Here is a 27374-nt window from a genome sequence, read left to right as displayed (position 1 = left end):
ATTTCTAGTTTAATAAATAATATTAAAAGATTATTTTTGTTAAATTCCCTAGAATCATAGGTTATTAATAATCTTGGGAGAATACATATTTCTATTGGTTTCAGCATCATCACATGTGTTTTGATCTACTCCTAATTGACTCACCACTCTTTTATAATCTTATTGTAGAATCTTCTTCTCCATCTTCTAAATGTTGGTGTGTCCTTGGGCTCAGTCTTTAAACTGTTTCTGTTCTGTCTGCATTCCAACCGCAGCTAATCTCAAGTCCCCTGACGTTGAATATTATCTACAGTATACTTTGATGACTCTCAGATTTATATTTCATGCTTTACTCTCTCTAGAGAGCTACAGATAAACGCCTACATAATTTCCACTTGGAATTTAATGGGCATCTGAAAGTTATCACATCTGAATCAGAACGCTTTATTTTCACTCTTGAATTAACACCCCAGTCTACACTATTTCAGGGAATAGCATCACTCTTCACTCTATTTCTCAGACCAAATACTTAGAAACTTTCCAACATCCTATCTGGTAGCAAGTCCTGTCACCTTTATCTTCAAACCACATACCAAATCCTACCTCATCTCCTCACTTCCAGTGCTGTCACATCTTCTTTTGACTGTGCTACTAAACCACTTAAATGGTTTACTTGTTTACATTCTATGCACTACCACTCCTAAGTCTATCTCCATGGTGCTCTTTAAAAATGAAAATGAAATCGTGATATTCCTCTGATCCAAACTTCCAGTGGATTCCTGTCACTCTCAGAGAAAAAAAAAAGCAACCCCAAATCTCTACCAAGGCCTATCAGGTCCTACATGAACTGATCTCATGTCAATTTCCTGACTTACATTTTTCCACCCTCTCAACGTCCTTCTTGCAATTTCTTGCATGGAGTTACGCTGATTTCTGTCCTAGGGTCTTTGTACTTGCAATTTTTATGCCTGGAATTCTCTGCTCTTTAATATAAAAATGACCTTCCTTTTAATTTATTTAAGTTTCTCCTCAGATGATACTTCCTCACAAATACATATTGTCATTCTATCTAAAATAATTTCCCATGACCTCATTCTTTCAGTCACTGTATTTTTTAAAAATCATAATTTATCATATATTTTATATATTTTTGTTTTTTTCCTCTTCCTTATTGTATAGTTTCTAACATAGAAACAGTTCCTGCCCCCTTTTAGGTGGGTAAATATTTGTTAAATGAATATATGTTTTGTATGGAGTTAATAATCCTTTTAAAATAAATTAGGTTTATGCTAAGAGTAAAAATAAATTAAAGAGATATATAATACTACATTTGCCTAGGTACATCAATATGTGAATGGCTTAACAGGATTCAATTAATTATCATATCAGGCAGATTTTTATGCCAACCACTAATTCTCACTATGCAATATTTCTGAACTTTCAGTGTAGTACAAACATACCCTTTGGGTATGACCTGAGCTATTTTCCTGATGTAATATCCTCAGAATAGGCTAACCTCTGATATCTGGAATGCATTTTTTCAAAAGCAATTATAATGCATTTTGGATATTTTCTTCTTCAAAGCAAAGGAGATATTCACTCAGCTTTTAAAAAATGAAAGCACAATAAAATATTCATTTTTAAACTAAATGGGGACTTCCTAGACAAAATGATTAATTGAAAAATAAAATAAAATATGAACAAGATGATAGCGAAAGACTGAAAGATGTTAATAAATATAACAAAAGTAGAACAGTAAATTCATGACTGAAAAGGCTAATTGAAGGTTTGTGTCCATGAAGTCTTTACCCTTGGTTAGAGTTGTTATCACCCATAAGAAAGAACACTTGTTGAGCTTTCTTCACCTGTGGCATAAAGCCTGAAACTTGGGAAATTCAAATATTCTTGTGGAGTCCAAATAAAATGACATTTTATTTGATATCTGAACTTAGAAATCAAATATTAAAAGTAAAGGGAATCTTGACTTCTAATTCTGGTAATTCAAGACAATCCTCCCACTGATGGCAACTAGAAAAAATGAACATATAATGCATTTGAGAGCTAAAGGAGCAGTAAGAAACTAGATCAAGATCCTGAAGAAGATAACTCAGAAATGTGACTGGTATTTAGGACTGCTTTTTCCTGAGGGATAAATGCCAATTTAACAACAGGAAGATAAGAAACTGAGATGTTGAGCAATCTTTTGAAAGCCTTCAAAGTCAGGTGGCTATAAAAATTAAGGCCCAGGCCTTGCCAAATGGGGGTGGGACTAAGAAAACCAGAAAATCGTCATATGCTTGGAAATCAACAATTACAATTCTATTAGGGCCATGGGTCAAAGAAAAATCATAAGAGAAATAAAAGGTATTTTTAAGTTGATGAAAATAAAAATACTCTATATCAAAATTTCACAAGTTTTGATAGCTGATAGGATGTAGCTAAATTTGTGTTTAAAGGGAAATTCATAACTTATATAAGAAGTCTGAAAATCAATGAGCTATTCATCAATTTCAAGAAGTTAAAAAAAACCTGGCAAGTTAAACCCAAAGAACATAGAAGGAGGGACATAATAAATATAAGAACAAAAATTAGTAAACTAGATAAAAAATAAAATAGAGAATGTTGATCCAACAGAAGTTTGGTCCTTTGAAAATACCTATAAAAAGCTCTTGAGACTGATCAAGAAAACAAGTAAAGGCACAAAAAAATAAAATAATAGGAGTTAAAAGGGCATATTGTTACAGATGTTTCAGATATTAGAAGGATAAAAGAGGAGGATCTTATGTACAGTTCTATGTGATTTGTAACTGAAGTGAGTCCCTTGTAGGCAGCAAATAAATGGGTCTTGTTTTTTATCCATGTCACTCTAAGTCTTTTGTTTGGCGAATTTAGTCCCTTTACATTTACAGTAACTATTGATAGGTATGTTCTTATTGCCATTCTGTTAATTGTTTTCTGGCTGTTTTCGTAGTTCCTCTCTATTTCTTCTTTTTCTCTCTTCCCTTGGATTTTCATGGTTTCCTTTAGTGTTGTGTTAGATTCCTTTCTCATTTTCTTTTGTATATTTACTATAAGTTTTTTCCTTGTATGATACAACCAGACCACTATCATACACCATACACAAAAATTAACTCAAAATGGATTAAAAACTTGAGTGTAAGACCTGCAACCATGAAATTCATAGAAGAAAACATAAGCTGTAGCCTCACTGACATCAGCCTTAGAGGTGTTTTTGTGGATCTGATTCCAAAGGCAAGGAAAACAAAAGGAAAAATTAAAAAATGAGCCTACAGCAAACTAAAAAGCTTCTGCACAGTGAAGGAAGCTATCATCAAAATGAAAGGGCAACCTATTGAATGGGAGAAGACATTTAGAAATCACACATCTGATATGGGGTTAGTATCCAAAATATATAGAGACTCAGATAACTCAACAAAAAATAAACCAAACAATGTGATTAAAAAAATGGGCCGAGGAGAGAACTTCTGGCTTGGGGAACATGGAGATGCTGGGAGAGTATTGCACCTGGAGACGGCATGGAAACACCATGTTCTCTCCCCACATCTTATCCTATGAATCACTTCTTTCTGTTCATTCCTGAGTTATAGCCTTTCATAATAAACTGGCAATCTGCCATGTGGCTGACAGGCTCTTGGGGCTCCAGTGAGGTGTCAGGCCTGAGCACCTGAGGTGGCAGAGCCGAGTTCAGGACATTGGACCACCAGAGACCTCCTGGCTCCAAGTAATATCAATTGGCGAGAACTCTCACAGAGACCTCCATCTCAACGTTAAGACCCAGTTCCACCCAACAGCCAGCAAGCTCCAGTGTTGGACACACCATTCCAAAATAGTAAGACTGGAACACAACCCCACCCATTAGCAGAGAGGCTGTCTAAAATCACAGACATCCCAAAACAAACCACCAAACGTGGTCTGCCCACCAGAAAGACAAGATCCAGCCCCACCCACCAGAACACAGGCACCAGTCCCCTCCAGCAGGAAGCTTACACAAGCCACTGAACCAACCTTAGATACTGGGGGCAGACACCAAAAACTATGGGAACTATGAACCTACAGCCTGCAAAAAGGAGACTCCAAACACAGTAAGTTAAGCGAATTGAGAAGACAGAGAAATACGCAGCAGATGAAGGAGCAAGGTAAAAACCCACCAGACCAAAAAAATGAAGAGGAAATAGTCAGTCTACTTGAAAAAGAATTCAGAGTAATGATAGTAAAGATGATACAAAATCTTGGAAATAGAATGGAGAAAATATAGGAAACGTTTAACAAGGATCTAGAAGAATGAAAGAGCAAACAAACAATGATGAGCAGCAAAATAAATGAAATTCAAAATTTGCTAGAAGAAATCAATAGCAGAATAACTGAGGCAGAAGAACGGATAAGTGCCCTGGAAGATAAAATAGTGGAAATAACTAGTGCAGAGTGGAATAAAGAAAAAAGAATGAAAAGAATTGAGGACAGTCTCAGAGACCCCAGGGACAACATCAAACACACCAACATTTGAATTATAGGGGTCCCAGAAGAGAAAAAGAAAGGGACTGAGAAAATATTTGAAGAGATTATAGTTGAAAACTTCCCTAATATGGGAAAGGAAATAGTCAATCAAGTCCAGGAAGCACAGAGAGTCCCATACAGGATAAATCCAAGAGAAACACGGGAAGACACCTATTAATCAAACTATCAAAAATTAAATACAAAGAAAAAATATTAAATCAGCAAGAGAAAAATAACAAATAATATACAAGGGAATCCCTATAAGGTTAACACCTGACCTTTCAGCAGAAACTCTGAAAGTCAGAAGGGAGTGGCAGGACATATTTAAACTGATGAAAGGGAAAAACCTACAACCAAGGTTACTCTACCCAGCAAGGATCTCATTCAGATTCGACTGAGAAATTAAAATCTTTACAGACAAGCAAAAGTTAAGAGAATTCAACACCACTAAACCAGCTTTACAACAAATGCTAAAGAAACTTCTCTAGTCAGGAAACACAAGAGAGGGAAAAGACCTACAAAAACAAACCCAAAACAATTAAGAAAATGGTAAGGGGAACATACATATCGATAATTGCCTAAAATGTAAATGGATTACATGCTCCAACCAAAAGACATAGACTGGCTGAATGGACACAAAAACAAGACCCGTATATATGCTGTCTACAAGAGGTCCACTTCAGACCTAGGGACACATACAGACTGAAAGTGAGGGTATGGAAAAAGATATTCCATGACAATGGAAATCAAAAGAAAGCTGGGGTAGCAATTCTCATATGAGACAAATTAGACTTTAAAATATAGACTATTCCAAGAGACAAAGAAGGATAGTACATAATAATCAAGGGATCAATCCAAGAAGATATAACAATTGTAAATATTTATGCACCCAACATAGGAGCACCTCAATACATAAGGCAAATGCTAACAGCCATTAAAGGGGAAATTGACAGTAACAAAATAATAGTAGGGGACCTGAACACCCCACTTTCACCAATGGACAGATCATCCAAAATGAAAATAAAGAATGAAACCCAATATTTAAATGACACATTAAACAAGATGGACTTAATTGATATTTATAAGACATTCCATCCAAAAAAACAGAATACACTTTCTTCTCAAGTGCTCATGGAACATTCTCCAGGATAGATCATATCTTGGGTCACAAATCAAGCCCTGGTAAATTTAAGAAAATTGAAGTTGTATCAAGTATCTTTTCTGACCACAACAGTATGAGACTAGATATCAATTATGGGAAGAAAACTGTAAAAAATATAAACACATGGAGGCTAAACAATACACTACTAAATAACCAAGAGATCACTGAAGAAATCAAAGAGGAAATAAAAAAAATACCTAGAAACAAATGACAATGAAAAAAGGACAACTGAAAACCTATGGGATGCAGCAAAAGCAGTTCTAAGAGGAAGTTTATAGCAATACAATCCTACCTCAAGAAACAAGAAACATCTCAAATAAACAACCTAACCTTACACCTAAAGCAATTAGAGAAGGAAGAACAAAAAAACCACAACGTTAGCAGAAGGGAAGAAATCATAAAGATCAGATCAGCAACAAAAGAAAAAGAAATGAAGGAAACAGTAGCAAAGATCAATAAAACGAAAAGCTGGTTCTTTGAGAAGATAAATAAAATTGATAAACCATTAGCCAGACTCATCAAGAAAAAAAGGGAGAAGACTAAGATCAACAGGATTAGACATGTAAAAGGAGAAGTAACAACTGACCCTTCAGAAATACAAAGGATCATCACGGATTACTAAAAGCAACTATATGCCAATAAAATGGAAAAGCTGGAAGAAATGGACAAATTCTTAGAAAAACACAACCTTCCGAGACTGAACCAGGAAGAAATAGAAAATATGAACAGACCAATCACAAGCACTGAAATTGAAACTGTAATTAAAAATCTTCCAACAAACAAAAGCCCAGGACCAGATGGCGTCACAGGCAAATTCTACCAAACATTTAGAGAAGAGCTAACACCTATCCTTCTCAAACTCTTCCAAAACATAGCAGAGGGAGGAACACTCCAAAACTCATTCTGCGAGGCCACCATCACCCTGATGCCAAAACCAGAAAAGATGTCACAAAAAAAGACAACTACAGACCAATACCACTGATGAATGTCGATGCAAAAATCCTCAACAAAATACTAGCAAACAGAATCCAACAACACATTAAAAGGATCATACACCATGATCAAGTGGGGTTTATCCCAGGAATGCAAGGATTCTTCAATATACACAAACCAATCAATGTGATACACCATATTAACAAAGTGAAGGATAAAAACCATGTGATCATCTCAATAGATGCAGAGAAAGCTTTCAACAAAATTCAACACCCATTTATGATAAAAACCCTGCAGAAAGTAGGCAAAGAGGGAACTTTCCTCAACATAATAAAGGCCATATATGACAAACCCACAGCCAACATTGTCCTCAATGGTGAAAAACTGAAACCATTTCCACTAAGATCAGGAACAAGACAAGGTTGCCCACTCTCACCACTATTATTCAACATAGTTTTGCAAGTTTTAGCCACAGCAATCAGAGAAGAAAAAGAAATAAAAGGAATCCAAATCAGAAATGAAGAAGAAAAGCTGTCACTGTTTGCAGATGACATGATATTATACATAAAGAATCCTAAAGATGCTACCAGAAAACTCATAGAGCTAATCAATGAATTTGGTAAAGCAGCAGGATACAAAATTAATGCACAGAAATCTCTGGCATTCCTATACACTAATGATGAAAAATCTGAAAGAGAAATTAAGGAAACACTCCCATTTACCACTGCAACAAAAAGAATAAAATATCTAGGAATAAACCTACCTAAGGAGACAAAAGACCTGTATGCAGAAAACTATAAGACACTGAGGAAAGAAATTAAAGATGATATAAACAGATGGAGAGATATACCATTTCTTGGATTGGAAGAATCAACATTGTGAAAATGACTATACTACCCAAAGCAATCTACAGATTCAGTGTAATCCCTTTCAAACTACCAAAGGCATTTTTCACAGAACTAGAACAAAAAATTTCACAATTTGTATGGAAACACAAAAGACCCTGAATAGCCAAAGCAATCTTGAGAAAGAAAAATGGAGCTGGAGGAATCAGGCTCCTGGAATCAGACTATACTACAAAGCTACAGTAACCAAGACAGTATGGTACTGGCAAAAAAACAGAAATATAGATCCATGGAACAGGATAGAAAGCACAGAGATAAACCCATGCACATGTGGTAACCTTTTCTTTGATAAAGGAGGCAGGAATATACAATGGAGAAAAGACAGCCTCTTCAATAAGTGTTGCTGAGAAAACTGGACAGCTACATGTAAAAGAATGATATTAGAACACTCCCCCACACCATACACAAAAATAAACTCAAAATGGATTAAAGACCTAAATGTAAGGTCAAACACTATAAAACTCTTAGAGGAAAACCTAGACAGAACAAACACTGCATGACATAAATCACAGCAAGATCCTTTTTGACCTACCTCCTAGAGAAATGGAAATAAAAACAAAAATAAACAAATGGGACCTAATGAAACTTAAAAAGCTTTTGCACAGGAAAGGAAACCATAAACACAACGAAAAGACAGCCCTCAGAATGGGAGAAAATATTTGCAAATGAAGCAACTGACAAAGGATTAATCTCCAAAATATATAAGCAGCTCATGCAGCTCAATATCAAAACACCAAACAACCCAATCCAAAAATTGGCAGAAGACCTAAATAGACATTTCTCCAAAGGAGATATGCAGATTGCCAAGAAACATATGAAAGGATGCTCAACATCACTAATCATTAGAGAAATGCAAATCAAAACTACAATGAGGTGTCACCTCACACCAGTCAGAATGGCCATCATCAAAAAATCTACACACAGTAAATGCTGGAAAGGGTGTGGAGAAAAGGGAACCCTCTTGCACTGTTGGTGGGAATGTAAATTGATACAGCCAGTATGGAGAACAGTATGGAGGTTCCTTAAAAAACTTGAAATAGAACTACCATATGACCCAGTAATCCCACTACTGGGCATATACCCTGAGAAAACCATAATTCAAAAAGAGTCATGTACCACAATACTCATTGCAGCACTATTTACAATAGCCAGGACATGGAAGCAACCTAAGTGTCCACTGACAGATGAATGGATAAAGAAGATGTGGCACATATATACAATGGAGTATTACTCATCCATAAAAAGAAACAAAATTGAGTTATTTGTAGTGAGGTGGATGGGCCTAGAGTCTGTCATACAGGGTGAAGTAAGTCAGAAAGAGAAAAACTAATACTGTATGCTAACACATATATATGGAATCTGAAAAAAAAATGGTTCTGATGAACCTAGGGGCAGGACAGGAATAAAGATGCAGACATAGAGAATGGACTTGAGGACACGGGGAGGGGGAAGGTAAGCTGGGACGAAGTGAGAGAGTAGCATTGACATATATACACTACTCAGTGTAAAATAGATAGCTAGTGGGAAGCAGCCACATAGCACAGGGAGATCAGCTTAGTGTTTTGTGACCACCTTGAGAGGTGGGATAGGGAGGGAGGGAGGGAGATGCAAGAGGGAGGGGATAAGAGGATATATGTATACATATAGCTGATATACTTTTTTATACAGCAGAAACTAACATAACACTGTAAAGCAATTATACTCCAATAAAGATTTTAAATTAAAAAAAAAATGGGCAGAGGATCTGAATAGATATTTTTTCCAAAGAAGACATACTGATGGCACACAGGCACATGAAAATATATCCAACATCACTAATTATTAGTGAAATGCAAATCAAACCCACTCTGATATATTGCCTCCACCTGTTAAGATGGGTTTTATTAAAAAAAAAAAGAGAGAGAGAGAAAATATGCTTTGGTGAGGATGTGGAAAAAAGGGAACCCTTGCATGCTTTTGCAATGCAAATGTAAATTTGTGCAGCCACTATGCAAAACCTATGGAGGTTCTTCAAAAAATTAAAATTGAACTGCCATGTGAACCAGCAATTCCACTTCTGAGTATATATCTGTAGGAAATGAAATATGCATCTCAAAGAGAGGACTGCACTCCCATGTTCACTGCAGCATTATTCACAACCGCCAAGATATGGAAACAACTTAAATGTTCATCAGTAGATGCATGGATAAATAAAATGTGATATGTATTTAAAGACAAGCCACAGTAGAACACACACACACACACGAATATTATTCATCCACAAAAACGAAAATCCTGCCATATGTGACAACACGGATGCACCATGAGAAAATTATGTTGAGTGAAATAAGCCAGCCACAGAAAAACAAATGCTGCATGACTTCACTTACAAGTGCAATCTAAAATAATCAAATTCATAGAAGCAGAGAATAGAATGGTGGTGGTCAGGGGCTGGGGTGGGAGGTATGGGGGAAATGAGATGTTGGTCCAAGGGTGCAAAGTTTCATTTATGCACTATGAATAAGTTCTAGAGACCTAATGTACAGCATGGTGACAATAGTTACCAAAACTGTATCATATCCTTGACACTTGCTAAGAGGATAGATCTTGAATTAAATCTTCTCAACACACATACTATAATTAGGAAGAGGTTATAGACAAATTATTTAGCTTGATTATGGTGATCTTTTAACAGTGTATACAAATATTAAAATATCAAGTTGCAAATCTTAGTACAATTTTTATCAGTCAAATATATCTCAATAAATTTATTTCAAAATGAGGATAAAAAAAGAAAAGATTGATAAATTTGACTATGGTAATACTTTGTAGTTCAAAACCCACCATTAAGAAAGTAAAGACAAGCCACAGTAGAACATATTTTCAATACTCATATCTAACAAAAATTTCATCAATGTATATTAACTTCTATAAATCAATAACAATAAAACAGACAATAACTAGAAAAATGGGCAAGAGGTTTCACAAAAGAAGATACCAAATGCCCATTAAATATGTGAAAAGGTGGCAACCTCATTAGTTATGAGGGGTACACAAACTAAAAGAAAAATGAAATACCACTACATAGCCAACAGAATAATTGAAATAAGGAAATATACAATATCAAGTGCTGGCAAGGGTGTAGAGTGACTAGAATCCTAGTAACCTGTTGATGAGATTATAAATTGGTTCAATCACTTTGACAAACAATTTGGCAGCATCTCTAAAAACTACCATACACATACCTTAAGACTCAGCAATTCCACTCAGGTACACACCTCAAAGAGGAAAATGTGTACACCGAGACATGAACAGGAATCTCCATAGCAACATTATTCATAATAGCCTCAAACTGGAAACAGCCTAAACACTCTTTGAGGATAGAGTGTATAAAGTATGGTATGTATATATATATATACACACACACACACATATGTATTCATATAGTGGGATATTACATAGCAATGAAAATGAACAGATTTCAGTTATATATAACACCATGAATGGATTTCACAAACTACATTTTTGAGTAAAAGAATGCACACTGTATGATAATTGCTCTAAAACAGGCAACATGAATGGTAGTGTTGATAATCTCATGAGTGGTTACCTTTGGGGATATAGGCTAATGGTTGAGGTGGGGAAATGGGAGCTGTGTCATGAGTAATGTTCTATCTTTCCCTGGGTGGCAATTACACTGGTGTTCCATTGCTGGTAATTCATTGAGCTGCACTTTTAAGTTTTGTGCACTTTTCTGTACTTAAATCGTATCTCACAATTAAAAACAAGACCTAAATAAAAGAAGTAAAAAGAGAGAAGGGTGAGTTTAATAAAGACCATTTTTTCCCTTCCTCTGTTTTGTTTTTCTGTATCCACAATTTGAAAAAAAATTGTATTTTCATAGATTCTGGATGCTAGAAGATAGGTAAAAGATAAAAAATTACCTGTTAAATTAAAAACACAGCCCCACATTGCTAAAAGCATGGCAGAAATTAGGCTGGCCATTCCTGACATTTCAGGGTGTGCAAAGGTCTGACTCTAGAGCTGGGCATTTTGATTCTTATAATCCCTGGTGAGTTTGAAGTCCCCCAATATCAGTCTGCAGAAGCATGTAGAATTTGTATTTTTTCAAAGTGACCCTTCTGCAGTAAGAGAAATATTCTTGACACAGATTTGCATTTTGATGTGACTGGTTTGCCACCTCAAAAAGTACATCAACTTTACTACTGTATATATTATCTTATTTATAAAGGTTGTTAAAGAAGTAAAATAATGTTTTTCCCTCAGGCAAGATTATAGAACTTGATAATTTCACCTGAGCCAGGCAAACACTTGTCGCTCTAAGTCTCATTCTGTGTGAGTGTATATGAATTTTTGTGTTTGTCTGAAAATATAGAAAAGTAATTGTTTAAGATTCTCCAATTTCGTTGCTTGGTAAATCATCTTCTCATAGGTTTAATAACTCACAAAGTGTTTCTTATATAATCTGGGACTGTGTAATTATTTTATGAAGTATGATTAAGAAAAAAACTAGAAGAAAAGTCATTATTCCTTTTCCTTATAAACATTCCTCTTTCAGGAATTAGATCCTTATTGAAGCTAGGTTACTAGCAAAATGGCTAAAGACACTTAGAGCAAATAGAAAATTTCCCATATTAGGGATGAATGAATATATTCAAGTAAGCTGGTCAGTTGGAGTGTCAGTAAATATTAGAACCTTTTATACTTACAAAATCACAATTTAGAAAATATGAAGAAGGATAATGTTGGCAATTAGCCACTGCCAAGGCAATGTTCTATTGATACATTTAAGGATGGGTGATAATGTACATATCTCCTAAATGCATAAGATATGTCAGTCATATTTATGTATTAATCTGTTCCTTGAAGTTCATTCATAAATAGTCAAATTGAGAGCCTGGCTGTGACTAGAGTTGTAAACGCTTTAATATTTTTTCTTTTGGTGGAGGGTATGGAGGTAAGAAGGAGGAGCATGTGAGACACACATAAGCTTCACAGTCGGCCACAGGTTAGTATGTCCACTGTCTGAGTAGGGCAGGCTTTCAATGCGGCATGTCTGTCACTGGTACAACAGATGGCTTTAGGTGGTAGAGGGGGATAGCACAAAAACATATTGTGTTCTGGTAAGGAGTTATTCCAGTTACAATTATCTTTCAGTATTTTCTTACAATGGCAAGAACAAAGCCTCAGTTTGCTGGTAATAAGTCTGTTTAAAATTTTGAATCTATTTTTATAAAGGGAAGGCAAATCTCAAACTCCCTTTGGCAGGCAACAGAAACTTATTAGAATTTAATAATATTATATTTCATTTATATTATTAGTATGGTTATTTTCTATTTAATGCAAATGGCACTGCTTTTATATTACTGAACATACCTTTATTAACAATAACTCTGACCCCTCTATAATCTCAATTTCAAACATTCCACACTTTCATCTTTTCAGCTTCCTCCCCCCATCAAGTCTACAGTCCCACCAATATCTAAGATCTGTTGACCCTACCACCTTTTCACTATCCATCCCCATTCCTATTAGATGTATTTTCCTCTTACCTAGCTTAAATCCAGTGATTTGTTAAAATCAACACTGCATTTATCCTCAACTCCCTTGAAATCCTCTCAGCAGAGCCCAAACTGAGTCAAATTCAATTTTTTCTTTACGCTAACTGTGGAATAACTTACACCTGTGCAACTCATTTTAAATTCATGTCCACAAACTTCAAATGAGTCTTTAACGCAGCCTCAGAGTCATATTACATCTTCCTAGAAATTCTCTCCTCCACTCTCTTAGACAATTGATTATTCCAGTGTTTCTCTGTCTTCTCATACCACAAATTCCACACTCCCATTCTCACTCTCAGAAGATGATCATGAAATCTAATTTAGAAAATTAAAGCAATTTCAAGGAACTTCCAGAGGAAAGAAGGTACAAAACAGTTTATAGGGTGTACTTTAAGGTAAAAAAGGAGGGGGGAATGTGCTTATATTTTCAGAATAAAGCAATAGGAAAATAAACCAAGAGTATATACATATGGAGAGTGGGGGGTAGTAGAGTAAAAGGGACAAAGAATGAATTAAGATTTCTGTGGCTGACTTTGTTATTTAGTTTTAAATTTGGAACAGTTAAATGTTTCACATAATTAGGAAGAATATTAAATTTTAAAAAGAGTAAATTGAAAACAATGACAAAAATGAACTTGAGAGTATATCAAGTTAGTGACATAACGGCACAGATAAAAGTTACTTCAAATGACTCTAAAATACAATGACTGCTTCCCCCTACTCAAGGCCACAGTCCTTTTGGATAGCCCTCTCATATAACTCTCTCTTCTGGTTCTAGTAACTATTCCCTTTCTTTGCCCCTTCAGACCCAAGAGTGATAATAGCTCCTTCTGTAACTAACAGGTACTGTACCAACTTTTGTTACTTTCTCAAAACTCCACCCACATCACTGTAAAGAGTCTTTTTAGTAATCCTTCCACAGTGTCCCAGACAGAATGCACCATCTATGTCCTGTCTGGTAGAATGCAAGGTCCCATGAAACAGAAACACAAAAATGGGATTCTGGGATTGAATTGCTCACATGTCTATGTAGTGCTTATTGGTTGGAAATGGAACACTGGCAAGCCACAGCTTGTGGTTACATTATAATCATTCAGTTACTACCATGGGATGGGATGAAGGACATGTGGAATGCAAGGCCTTGGGAGACCAAGTGGCTGGGGCAATAACAGTGATTTTAAAGATTGTAGTTTTAGCTAACTGCTCTGAAGTCTTCAAATAAAACAAAAGTTAAAGGAGACATTGAGGGCAATGAATACCAAACTCAGAAACAGGGAAGATTTGAGAGGCTTGGTGGCAGCTTTGAAGGAGTCTCTTAAATTGTATAGTTTCAGGGCAGATATGACTGGGGACAAGATTAAGGCTTGACTGTAAGGAAAAACAATTAAATCACCAATTAAATCTTCTGTCCTATGTGGTCTCTCATGGTAAGGGAAGGGCACTGATGAGAAATTCGACCTTCCAAATCTCTCTGAAACTCCTTAGTATTGGAAGCAACCACCCCTTCTGAGGGAATCAGCCTTCCCCAGCACAAAAGCTTCTCAGTGACTGGACCTGGGGAATCAGAGTTCTCTCCTGGATTCACCCACGTCACCCCTTGCTGCCTCCAGGCTACAACTTAGATCTCAACATAACTCAGTTAGAGAAATATAAAGCCTGCTTATAAAAGTTTCATACCACATAGGATACAATGTAAGTATTGATTAGAGCAAATATATTGTCATGAGTGGTAATGATCTGGAATTTGATATTTAATGTGTTGATTTGATACTTGGGGAGTGGTGGTAATAGTTTGTTAGATTGGCTAATTGAAGGATGGACCAATAATGAATGGATTTTGAAGGTAATGTATACACAACATCTCTGGTATACTGTAGAGATTCAGGGAGGGGGAAATGCTGGAATGAATCTGTTCTGAACAACCTGTTCACCTCCTTGATTATTATTTAGAGGAATGCTCCCTACACAAAGACATTAAGAAATGCACCGGAGGGGGTAGAACACAAGCATCTCTGAAGAGTTCTACGTGCTTGTTCTCTGTTGGCCTGAGATGACATTGGAATACTGCAATGAAATTGGATTTCTTGATATTAAAATGGGTGCAGGTTGATAAAGGCTAAGTGTAGTTGTTCAGCTATCAGAGGCAAGGTGAAATTACCAAAGTATGCATGGTGTGTTGTGAATGGTAATTAATGTGTATTGACCTTCACAGACCTATAGCGATAGCTCATCACAGGGTTCCTAAATATGGAATAGATAGGCAGCCTACTAAGGTGCTTCTTGATATGTATGGACAAAACAATTCTAGATCTGAGGGCAGAAAACCTAGTCTCAACTGATGAGTGGGAATTTGGAGCCACAGTTCCTAGAACTTATATAGTTTACAGATCCAAAAACCCAATACTGAAGAGGAGGCCAGGTTAGCATTTTTTATATGTTTTTTTTTTGACATTTTTCTTGAGTAATTTTTAATCTAATTGTCATGCCACACTTACACTTTTGTATTCTACTTATTACATTTTCACTGGCTGAATAATATTTTCACAGTCAGATACACTGTAGCTCACTTTAGTATCCTATTTTGGAAATGCAGACATTTTCATCATCATATATCACATTGCAATACACATCTTCTTTTTGATGGAATCCATGAAGCGAAGTTATTTGGTGAAAAATGAATTTTGTTATGTCATACAAGTGTTAACAATTTTCAGATACACTTTATAACATTATTTATTGAATAGGGATAGGTAATGTTACTCCTCTACAGCTAACATATGTCTTCCTGAAGTGTTGACATTTCAGTTGAATGAGAAAATATTGTTCTGGACTGGCTAATAAATCTATTTTCAGATAAACAAAAGTAGGCTAGAAGGCATTAGCTCATGTAATTGAAGTGTCAATTTCCTACACATAGGAAGACTTCTCTAATTTATTATTTACATTTCCATGGTAATTATAATACATGTAAAGCTGCTTATAAATAGTAGTACCTTCTTTCCAACTCTAACATTATTTATACACTTCTGTTTTGAAGAGTTCTACATCAGCTTAATAATAAATTTTAACATATTTCATCATTGCTTTTACACATACAAATGCCATCTACACATACTTACCTGAAATAAGAATGTTCTTGTCATCAAATAAAAAAAAAAGAATGTGATTTCAACATTAGAAATTTCCACAGAAGGAGATAATCTTTATAATTCTTGAAACTTCAGGTTTAACATAAGTAGTTAAGTTTATTTTACTGAACTCAGTACCATAGAATATTTCTGATGAATACATTAGAAAAGTGTTAAATTAAAAATGAATTACAATCAAATTAAATGGTTGCTGGTTATACAACATAAACCTTATATGCTGATTTTAACTTAAGTTCGAAATACGGACTGCTATGACGTACCGTAGAACTAAGTTGAATTACACTACACTTAAAAAGTAATATTGGCAGCTTTTTAATTTCACAATGTTTTCACTATTCCAGCCCATATAAAATTCTCACTGTTTCTAATGAGCTAGGGATAAAAAAACAGCCAATTGAACGTCAATTTTCCTATCTGATATTACAAAATTAAAACATTTGAGATGTTAGTATTTCAATTAAAAGGGGATTTCGGGTTCTCAGTTTGTAAGACAGACTACATTATGTTTTACACAAGTTGTACCTCAAGTAATAGTCAAGGATCTTGAGGTTAGTGTTCCATTGAAATATAAGCTCCCTTAAGTACAACATTAAGAACATGGATCAGCAATATATATGGTGTTTACCATGATTCTCCACCACAAACTGGTTTACTTTCATATCTCCAAGGATAATGGCAGTGATGGTATGTAGAAACACTTGTTGCAAATCCTTTCTCATTTAATCAAGGCTTTATTTTTCCCTTCTGCACTAATTGTTTTGTATTCAATTATATTGGAAAAATGATCAGAAGACGCATGAATTGTCCTAAATCTTTCAGCGATTTTGAAATGACATTGAAATTAGAAGTTCTTTTTTCTACTTTTTATGAGATTTTTTTTTTTATAAAAGAGCTTCTAAATGTTTGAAATAGACCAGTTTAGTTGGAAGGTTTGGTAGTATATATGGCTGTTTGCTGAGATTTCCACTAATTCATAGATCTACATTTTATGGTACTAACTAATGGTTTATGAAAGCAGCTTTAGCACAAACCACAGTGGATGAGCAGGCACACATCTTCCTTGAATTTCCTGCCATTTTTATATGTGACAAAAAACTGTGTTTGCTTACCTCTTTTTCTGTTTCCTTTCTCAGTATCTATCAAAAGGACCTTGTAAATTTTAATAATAAAAATAAGACTTTGCATCTTCAGAACAATGATGTCACAACTAAATTTCAACAACTATGGAGAAACGTATCTCAAACCTTCATTGACTCCCAGAATATTTCCCAACACTTGTATGCTTTCTATAGTTATTTTACAAAAAGCACACATAATTTGTTTAGGAGGTGCTCTTAGAAATATCTTCAGCCTCTGTATTCATACTCTTATTATATCTATTCCATTGTGCTATTTTAGAGGTCTTGTTAAAAAAAATAAGAGGAGAAAACAAACAGTCTCATTTTTTTCTCTCCTGATTTGTCTTTAGATATGCTAGTACGTTTTGCTTGTAAGACTCAAGAGTATAAGTCCAAGATTTTGGTAAAAGATTTAAGTGTACAGTACACAGGATTTTTTAAATCTGATATCACAAAATTAAAATATTTGAGGTTTTACTAATTCAGTCTAAAAAAGGTGAAAGATATCCAAACCAAACCCTCAAAATCTTCAGAAAACTTTTAGGTAGTTTCGTTCAAGGATGAACTAAAAATTTTAATGTCAATTTGTATGTCACCCCTTTGTTTTTCTCATGTCTACCACATTTGGCTTCATGTACTTTTGGTTTATTTTTTGTTTACTAAATTATTTGATTGATACTTCAGGGGCTTTGTTACTATTTTTAATACATCAATGTATATCAATTGCCTATCTGCTCAGCAAAAAGGAAAAAACCAAAAAACCAGAAAACAGGAACATAGTGCATGATTTGAATAAGGAATATATCATGATTCTTTAAATATATATCATTTTAAAGTATACACACCAAACACCATTTTCTGGAGGCCTCAAAAATGATTACTTTTCTTTTTGTACTATTTTTCTTGTTATCTACTGATTTCACCACAGACTTGGTAATGAAATGAGGGCTGGGAGAGGTGCTTAAAGAGGAAATGTTGTCTGGATGACTAGTCATTTGTCAAAGAGCATGAAACAAGATGGCAGTTGAGTCAGGCCTGCCACTCTGTAGTGATGTATTAGCTTTTAATGCTTTAAAATAATTATAGCAGGGCCTTAGCCACTGTATAAAACCACTATATAAATTCTAGGGCCATTATCAATCCCATTTTTCAGGGATTCAATCAATCAGTGGTTCTGAGGAAAACTGTACCCATTTTACCAGTCTCACAAGCATTTAAGTTCAAAAAGTAAGCAGCAGTTGTCAACAGAAATCAAAAGTAAAATAGATCTCATGAAATTTTTAATTAACCTCTGGAATTTCTAAGATTAGTGCCTAAACTAGGGCCTTATGCATATATGCACCATTATTTCCACAAGGTCAGAAAAGGCCAATGTGTATTCAATCAATTTTAATAATGGTAAGAGAGCCATGTCTAAGTCTAAAACACATTTTAAAGCTCCAAAATGCCATTCAGACCTAGTAATCTGTTAATGACCATTGGAGATTAGTTTTAAATTATAACTCATTTATTGACTATAATAGTAAGACTTACAATTTGATAGAGAAGGAAATCATTTAACATTATGAATTCAGTATTTCAAAAACAATAGTGGTCTTCTCAATTTTGAACTTATTTAGCCTGTTTTCCAGAGTTCTTAGTCTTAAACTATTAGGAGGATATCTTAAGGAGCAGAAAAGAAAAATAAATTTTTCTCCACTTTCTTTTCAGTATATTATTTTGAATAATAGGTTGGGAAATGGCTAAAGGAATGAGATTTTGGTGTGCTGGTGTTACAGAAAATTTATTGAGATAAAATAAAGACATTTATTCGGTATATGGGCTCTATAAATTCAGATAGATTTCAGTAAGTAATACAGATCTGTAATTGAAGAACACAAAATAATTCATATCGTAGTAATTTCCACAACACTGCTGATTGAATAAGCAAATGTGTATGAAGAAAGTTAATGGATTTCTGTGTTTGTTTGTGAATGCAAATGCATAAGCTGAATGCATTTCAGAATTCCACATGAAGTTTAACTATATTACTTAAAAGACTATCTCCTCCTCTTACTCCTCCTCTTTTTTTAATGAGCTATTCGGGTGTGGTTTCTAGATTTTCTAGGAAGTTCTAAAGGCATTTTTAATCTAGAGTCCCTGTAGTCACTGAGTCAGGGACTTGGGTTGCATTGATGAGCAATGGAAAAATCAGAAAACATGTTCAAACTGCTGGGCTCAAGTGGTAAATCAAAACCATGGATGTAACAAAGTAGGAAGGGGGATCAAGAAGGAAAGGGGTCAGGGTGAAGTTGCAAAACAAAACAAAATAAACAAAAATCTTATTAAGCTCAAGCCAAAATCAGAAAGTAAGAGATTATAAGACAAAGGTCAGGAAAAAAGTAATAAAAGCCTCTATTTGTTGAGTATTACTAATGCACTAGGCACTGTGTTAAGAGTTTATAAGCATTTTCTTATGTAATCTTCACCACAGTTTTATGAAATGATTAGGAAAGCTGACTGGGTTTCCTTAGCCAAGGTCAAGATCATACAGTAGGAGCAGATGATTCATGCTCACAGGCTCTCACAGACAAGGGAAAAGACCAGGCAGGGAGTGACCCATGTCAGAGACTCTAGGAAGCCAGATCCCAAGAATCATGGTGTCTCTTCCTCCAAGCACATTTCTTCCATCAAGGGTTCTGATTTATTACTGCCACTTCATTTTCTCCCTTTGTTTTCCTCAGTGATAAGAATGAACAGGTTTATTGTGGGCTGACAAGGCTAAAAAATTAGGACAGATTCATGCAAACAAAATTAAAATAAATGAATAAGAGTTTAGATATCTATAAGAATTAGGAAAAAATCCTCCTTATTTTGTCTTGGAAATAATTTACTAAGACCAAGATACTTTTTTAGATGATGGTAGGAAGCAATCAACTTAAAACATAACCAGTATAATTAATAGAAGACTTTGGAATATGTAACATAGGGAGGTGATATTGCAAAGACAAGAGATTCTAATGATGAACAAATAATAGAGAAAATAAGAAGGTGAAGATCTCTTTCCTCAAACTTTGCTGGAAGGTGGGCTGTGATCCTATATAATTAACTCCATCGTTTGGATAACTCAGCAAGTGCTTTTGTCATTTCTCTATTTTAATGGTGATGTATAAACTTTTTATTGTATCAGTAGAAAGTTATGAGCACAATTATTAAAATTATAAATATCTATTATTTTTCTTTTAAAATTGCTTTGACAAATAACTTTGTAACTAACCTTAGACACAGTAGGTTATATGCAGGTGAATAAAACTTTAATGTATAAGTTTTACATACAAACAAAATGATGAGTTACTCTTTTGTTTCCCTTTTTCCTGGAGACATTCATTCACCTTGGTTCTCTGCATAGGTTTATTGAAAATAGAAAAAAAAAATTTTTTGCTTCTCCCAAGTTTCACAGACTTAGAAATTTCTTCTATGCACATATGGCAATACACAAGAGACCCCTGAAATTGCTTAAGAATTCAGGCTGCTATTTGAAAAGAGACATGCTGGGAGATTTTTATGTGACGATATTATCTGAGGAATTGTTATTAATATTAATTATAGTCATATGACTAAGTTCTTGTGTAATTTTCTGCAACTTTTTAAAAAGTTTCTTTTATCATGTTGTTCATGGTACAAATTTATTCTCACTCTAATATGGAATGAACTTTTCAGCAGACAGATCCTTTAGAAAATATTGGAGAACTGTAGACAAATAATGAAATCCAAGAGAATCAAATTAATCACTGACAGTCATTTTTGTGGTTTAATACAACTCTTCACAACACCTTTTAGAGTTCTCTTCTGCCTAATAATCTTTGGTGGCTCTGGAAGTAATAACTTGAAGATTATTTGATGTTTTTTCCTTACAAATGAAATTTTTAAAATTGTAATGATTAGATGAGCTATTTTAGGTAAATTTTGATCAGCTGCTTTCTTCTCTTGTTCTCTGTTCTCTTTACAGAGCTGTTGAATTTTCCCCCGCAATTATCATTTTGAACAACACAGCCTTCCTTTATAGTTAGGTATATAAAAGTTTTGCTGCTGTATTTTAAAGTATTCTAATAGCCTCACTATATTACATAGTATAATTTTATACCTTTATAAACACCAGTAATATGCACTTAAATGGCTGAGCTAACTTTCAATCTGGTTTTCAGCACACTTTTGTTCAAATAACTTAGTCAGCATTTTGTGCAAATGATTTAGTCAGCACTTCTTAAGTGTTGTAGTGTTGTCATGTATTACGTCCAAGCAATTTCCTCTGTTTGAGTATGTTAAAGGGTCCTCAAATTATCTAGTGAAACACAGAATGTAAAGCTATAATTATGTTATTAAGTTGTTATTATTTTCTAAATAAATCCTTTAAAATTCTATGGAAATTTATGTAATTTTAATTGTTAAAAATGTGTAAATAAGTAATATGGTATGATGTTTGGCTGAAAGTATCAAAAGTCTTTGAACTGTACATATACATATCATTTAATTCAGAAGCTGCATACCTACAATAATTTCTTAAGAAAATAACCATGGATGTGCACAAAGATTGAATGACTAGAATGATTTTTCACAATTTTATAAATATATAATAATAGGGAATTTGGCAAGCAAATTATATATATGTACACCCACTTATAACACGGATTCTTATATAGACTTATAAAGACTTATATAGTAAATAATGCTGCAGAAGAACACCTAAATGACTAAATAGATGTTCAGGATGTACTGTTAAGTTAATTATGAACACATTATATACAGTAGGAAACCACTGTTATATATTAATATATTTTGTGTATACCAACACCCACTCAGGTGCTAAGTCCTACCGTGTACACTTATAATCACTCTCTCTTTTCCATTCTTACTTCCATTTTTGCTGTTGTAGTGGTTAATGTTTTTCAGGCCTGCACTACTTCAGCTGGTCTACTTCAACAGTCTCATAATCTCGAAGCCATCCTTCATACTGTCTCTAAATAGCACAGATCACTTAGCTATTTGGATGAGAAGTTGTTATTGTTGCTTTAAATAAAGAACCTATATATTCAGTAGTGTTTCATACTTTTATATTTATAAGCATAAATTCTAATCTAACACAACACTTTTTTTTTAAATTAATTAATTAATTTATTTATTTTTATTTTTGGCTGTGTTGGGTCTTCGTTTCTGTGCGAGGGCTTTCTCTTAAATAAAGAACCTATATATTCAGTAGTGTTTCATACTTTTATATTTATAAGCATAAATTCTAATCTAACACAACACTTCCATTGTGATTAACGGTTACATTCTGCCAGATCATTTGCTGATAAAACTCTAACTTTCATCAGCGTGAATAAAGTATTTAATTTAGGAGAAGAAATGACAAGGCTTAAACTGGTGAATAAGAAGTGCTTCTTAAACTTGAAAAAAAAAAAAAAAACCTAAACATTGTTGTAAGCTTAAACTTCCACATTTTCTGTGTTAAAGGGAGGTTTCCCAGCGAAAGCATCTTGACAAGAAATAGCATGTCACATTGAAGATCGGAAGCACTAGATCAAAGCACTTAAAGATCAGCCTGGGAGGAGCCTGTAAACTTCATCTGAGTCTTCAAGCCTCTCAGATTTGCTGTAGGATTCCCACCAGCACTGCGGTGTTTTTGTAACTTAATCAACAGTGAATTAAAAATGGGAAACACAAACTAGAGAATTATAGAATACCACACTTCGGAAATGCTTAACTTATGAAGAGACAGTTTAAAAATCGGAGCTAGTGGCATTTTTTTTTTCTCATAACCTATCTGTAAGAAGCAGCACAGCCTCTGTGCCCTTCAGAGAAATTATCAAAAAAATCATCTGCACAGAAGCAAAAGAAAGGGGGAAAAGAGTTTTAATAATATTCAGTCTTTTTCCTATAAAGTTTGTTTCATTTTATTTCAATGACAGACGTTGCAATTCAAAAATTACATCTATATTTTTAAAAAGGGGTATAATATCTTTATTCCACTTTGCTTTTCTCATTCTTCACTTCTTTTGAGTTCTCTGGTTTCAAATATTTTAAATTATAGCATTGCTAAAAGCCTTGTAAAATAGATTAGACACAGAAAATGCACATCTAATAATCATTGTGTTTGCTGGCTTGTTTTTATATCATTTAAAAATTGAGCTGCATTTTATAAATTGAGCTGCATGTTGTCATAAGGGAAACAAAAATATAAAAATCTGCAATTTAAAATTAAAATGTCTCATATTTTGTAGGAATATTCAGCTGCTACTTAAAAGCAAAGAAAAAAATAATTAAACAGTAACACTTGCAGATTATTGTTTTGGAAAATCATATACTTTTGGTTATTTTCTGCCACCTATGCACTATACACTATTTGTTTTCAACTTTATCCATTATTGCTATGAAGTTTATTAAACTATAATGACATACCAGGAGGAGGTATTCTCCTAAAGGAGAATATGTATGTACTTAACATGTATGTAATATGTTAGTTTATAAACTTATAATACTTCATGATGTTATTTGTTTGATATACGAAATTATTTACACCTTGGATATGTGCTTATGTCATTACACTTTCCTCAGCTGATAAGCTACCTAAATTCAATGACAGTCTCAGTCACAGATTTGACGTTTAAACTGCATTGCAGTCAAGTCTTGGAGTGAAACAAGTATAGCCAGCTTACAAGTTTGACCTCTGCAATTACTGTTCATTTTCTAAGCTTTCCTGGGTAAAAAGGCATGTTAAATTGCCTTTTAGTGCCAGGAATGACTTCTTCTCAGCCAGATTACTCTCTTTTGGTTCATCAGTTAGATATGTATTCTATTTAATTTAGTAGCACAAAAGTTACTCATTCCAACTTGAAAGTGTCCATCCTGGACATTGTATGTGGTCAGCTTCATTATCTGACATTATTATTAAAAATGTGTTTGTGCTACTAAAGCAAGCTTTAATGCTTATCTTTTTTAATGAATTATTCAGGTCATCAGATATAATTTCTAACTTGCTTAACCTAATTCAAGTCAGCATTTGTAGAATGTCAACTGGGTCAATATTAGCTCAGAAGAAAAAATTAAAAATCAATGAACATCAGGGTGAACATTTTAATTTTTACTCTTTAACCTAAACCTTTTCCTATATTTTGAGGATTTAATATTAAAGAAGCACTTTAAAATATTTAGTTTTTCAGAATTGTCACTAATCTATACAACGATTTACAACAACAATAAAAGGACCAGTTGCACTATTTCTTGGTGTCAACAGAAGATTTGACCTTGTTTTTCCTATAGCTTAAGGATTAAGTATAGCCCCACTGGATGAACTGCACATCATTTTCAAAAGAAGGTTTTCTGGAGGATAATGCTGCGTGTACAGATTCCTACTGTGACTGAGACTAGTGTCTATTTAATCTTATACTCCAGATGGCCTTTTGTGACCAAATCGCTGTGGATTTAACAATCAAGAAATCTTTAAATCAAAGAACTGGCCTTGACAAGGAAAACTGGGAGTAGAATGTTACTGATTTTTTTTTTTTTTTCTGTGAGAGAAGCCAAAGAATCTGGTGCTATTATGAATGTTAGTAGATTTCAACATTGTATTGGATAAAGGGAAGTATATATAAATTTCAAATGAAGAAAAGTAATAAGAAAGAGCTTCAGTTCCTTTACACGAAGCATATTCTATAGAGAACCTTATTTCTGGTGATTTAGGAACAGGGGACTTATTTCATCCTACTCTGAAAGAAAGACATTATATTATTAGTAGTTTGGTTTGTTATAGGAAAGAATTGCACTGGGGAAGATTACTTAGAAGAACATGGTCTTCTTTAGGAGCTATCACCACAAATAAAGCTGGAAATGTACCTCTTGTACTATTTGATTAACTGTTAATATGTTGTCTGAAATGAATAACCATACTTGCTTGATTTGCAGAGTAGAAAACAGTGTGGCTAGGTCTTGGAGTTAATGCTTTTTAAAGGTACAATGGATTGGATATATTTTGTAACCAACATATATCTACCTAAATAGATATACATCTTACACCTACAAAATATAATCATGAGCTGATTTAGGTACAAATCTACAATTTTTTTGAAACAATGACTAGATCCCCAAATATGGATTTGAACACAGAACAGATACAGAATAGTTTTCCAGTTAACGCCCTCTAAAACATCCACTCCCGTGCTCCAGTGACTCTCCAATACTCTCAAAGTAGAAGCCCAAGTACACAAAGCCGGATGTCATCTGCATCAATGGCCCTCTCTGACCTCGCCTCCTCCTAAGCTATTCTTCCGGCCCCTTGGAGCAGGCCCTTTGCATTTGTGGTTCCCTATACCTGACCACCCTTCCCCCAGATACTGAGGTAGCATAATCCTTCTCATCCTCCTCTCATCCTCTTTGCTTCAATATCAAATTCGCAAAGAGGCTCACTTCAACGAGCCCATTGAAAATTGCAGCCCTTCCACATATACTTCAATTTCCTCTCACTCTAAGTTACTTTTCCTATAGTATTTGAGTTCTGATATAGTACGTAATTTATTTATTTATTTATCACACCTATTGTTTGTTACCTGGCTCCCTTCACTAGAATATAAGTTCCACGAAGGCTTGAATCTTTTTATCAGAAGGTAGTCCTAGGAGTTTGAACGGTGCCTGTCACGTTGTAGACATTCAATAAATGTTGAATAAACGAATGATCTCAAATTTGGATCACAAATACTTAGTTTTAGGGTACATAAAACATGTTTAATCTGAAAGGTAATGTTTCTCTCAATTTATAAAAGTGTTTGTAAAAGTTACTCGGTTGACTGAACAGGTGTACATCACAGAGGAATTCAGACATATGTAATCTGGCTCTCATATATTTAATAAGATGTCTAATGAAAAAATGCATTTTCTAATAAAAATGATGTAATATGATTCTAAATAAAACTTCTGTTTGTTTTCTCAGCAGAGTAAACTGATCTTCTGGAAAAGTAACAAAGATGTTTCACTTATTGCAATATTTGTTATGACAATGAATGCACGACAAACTTAACACTTCCTTTGTTCAAGACAGCATTGAATAAAGGAAGTTTATTCCCAATGTAAAAGTTGTAGCCAGTAGTGCCGTTAATTAAGAGAAAATGTCAATAGAACTTAACATTGTCACAGGATAATGGTTCCTGCTGCTAGATATATGTCAAGAGACAGATAAATAAGATGGAGTGATTTATTAAGCAGTGCCACACTCCAGGCAATGCATTTCTGGAAGATTATAGCACTCCTTGGGTGGTGATGTAAGGCAGAGGACTGAAAACTAAGTGGCTTTAACTCTTTGGATAGTACAACAATAGTACAGAAATGTGGTGATTACAGACAGTCCCTGCTGATACAGCACAATTACTTTTATATTTAGAAAAAAAGACGAGATTATCATGATATTATAGAGGATCTAAGTTAAAACAGAATCCCATCAACAGTCTTTCATGAATTTGCAGATAACTTAATTATGTGGAAAAGTCATACTATTCTGAAATTTTAAAGGCTGAAAAAATTAAGATCACATCTATTTAAACTACAGACTTCTTAAAAATTCTATTTCAGGCAATAAATTATTACTGATTCAGGAACTTGGTTATTTTTCTAACCAAAAACTGTATTATAAAACAGTTTTTGGAAAAACATCCAAAGGTCTTTTATTCCTTTTCAATAATTTTAATAATATAATCCAATTTATTTTTAGATTGTTAATATTGATTAAATAATATCACAGAAGGTTTTAATTTAGAATCAACCTTTTGAATACTGGTATGGCATATTCTTTGCTTCAAATGTAACTCAGAATACTATCACGTGCTTTGATTTTCTCAGATCAAAGTCACAAGTTTCACTGGTTACTGGGAAATTGTTTTCATCTTAAAATTAACCTTATATCTGGTATTATATATTGCAATGCTGCAATAATAGAAAATAATAAGAAAATACAGTTAACTATATTATTTATGACTTTCCCATGCATTATATTGCATTTCAAAAGTATTTACAATATAAGTATTACATGT

General features: G+C 34.1%; 1 protein-coding gene across 4 annotated transcripts in view; it reads right to left on the bottom strand.

Moving 5' to 3' along the window:
• GRID2 (glutamate ionotropic receptor delta type subunit 2) overlaps positions 1 to 27374 on the bottom strand; it is a 1427475-nt gene that overhangs the window by 272711 nt on the left and 1127390 nt on the right. The gene's annotated exons all lie outside the window — the stretch shown is intronic.

Source organism: Balaenoptera physalus (genome assembly GCF_965194825.1).
Source record: "Balaenoptera physalus genome assembly, chromosome: 5".
NCBI lineage: Eukaryota > Metazoa > Chordata > Mammalia > Artiodactyla > Balaenopteridae > Balaenoptera > Balaenoptera physalus.
Note: the sequence above shows the minus strand (reverse complement) of the source record. Positions and strands in the feature narration are given on the sequence as shown.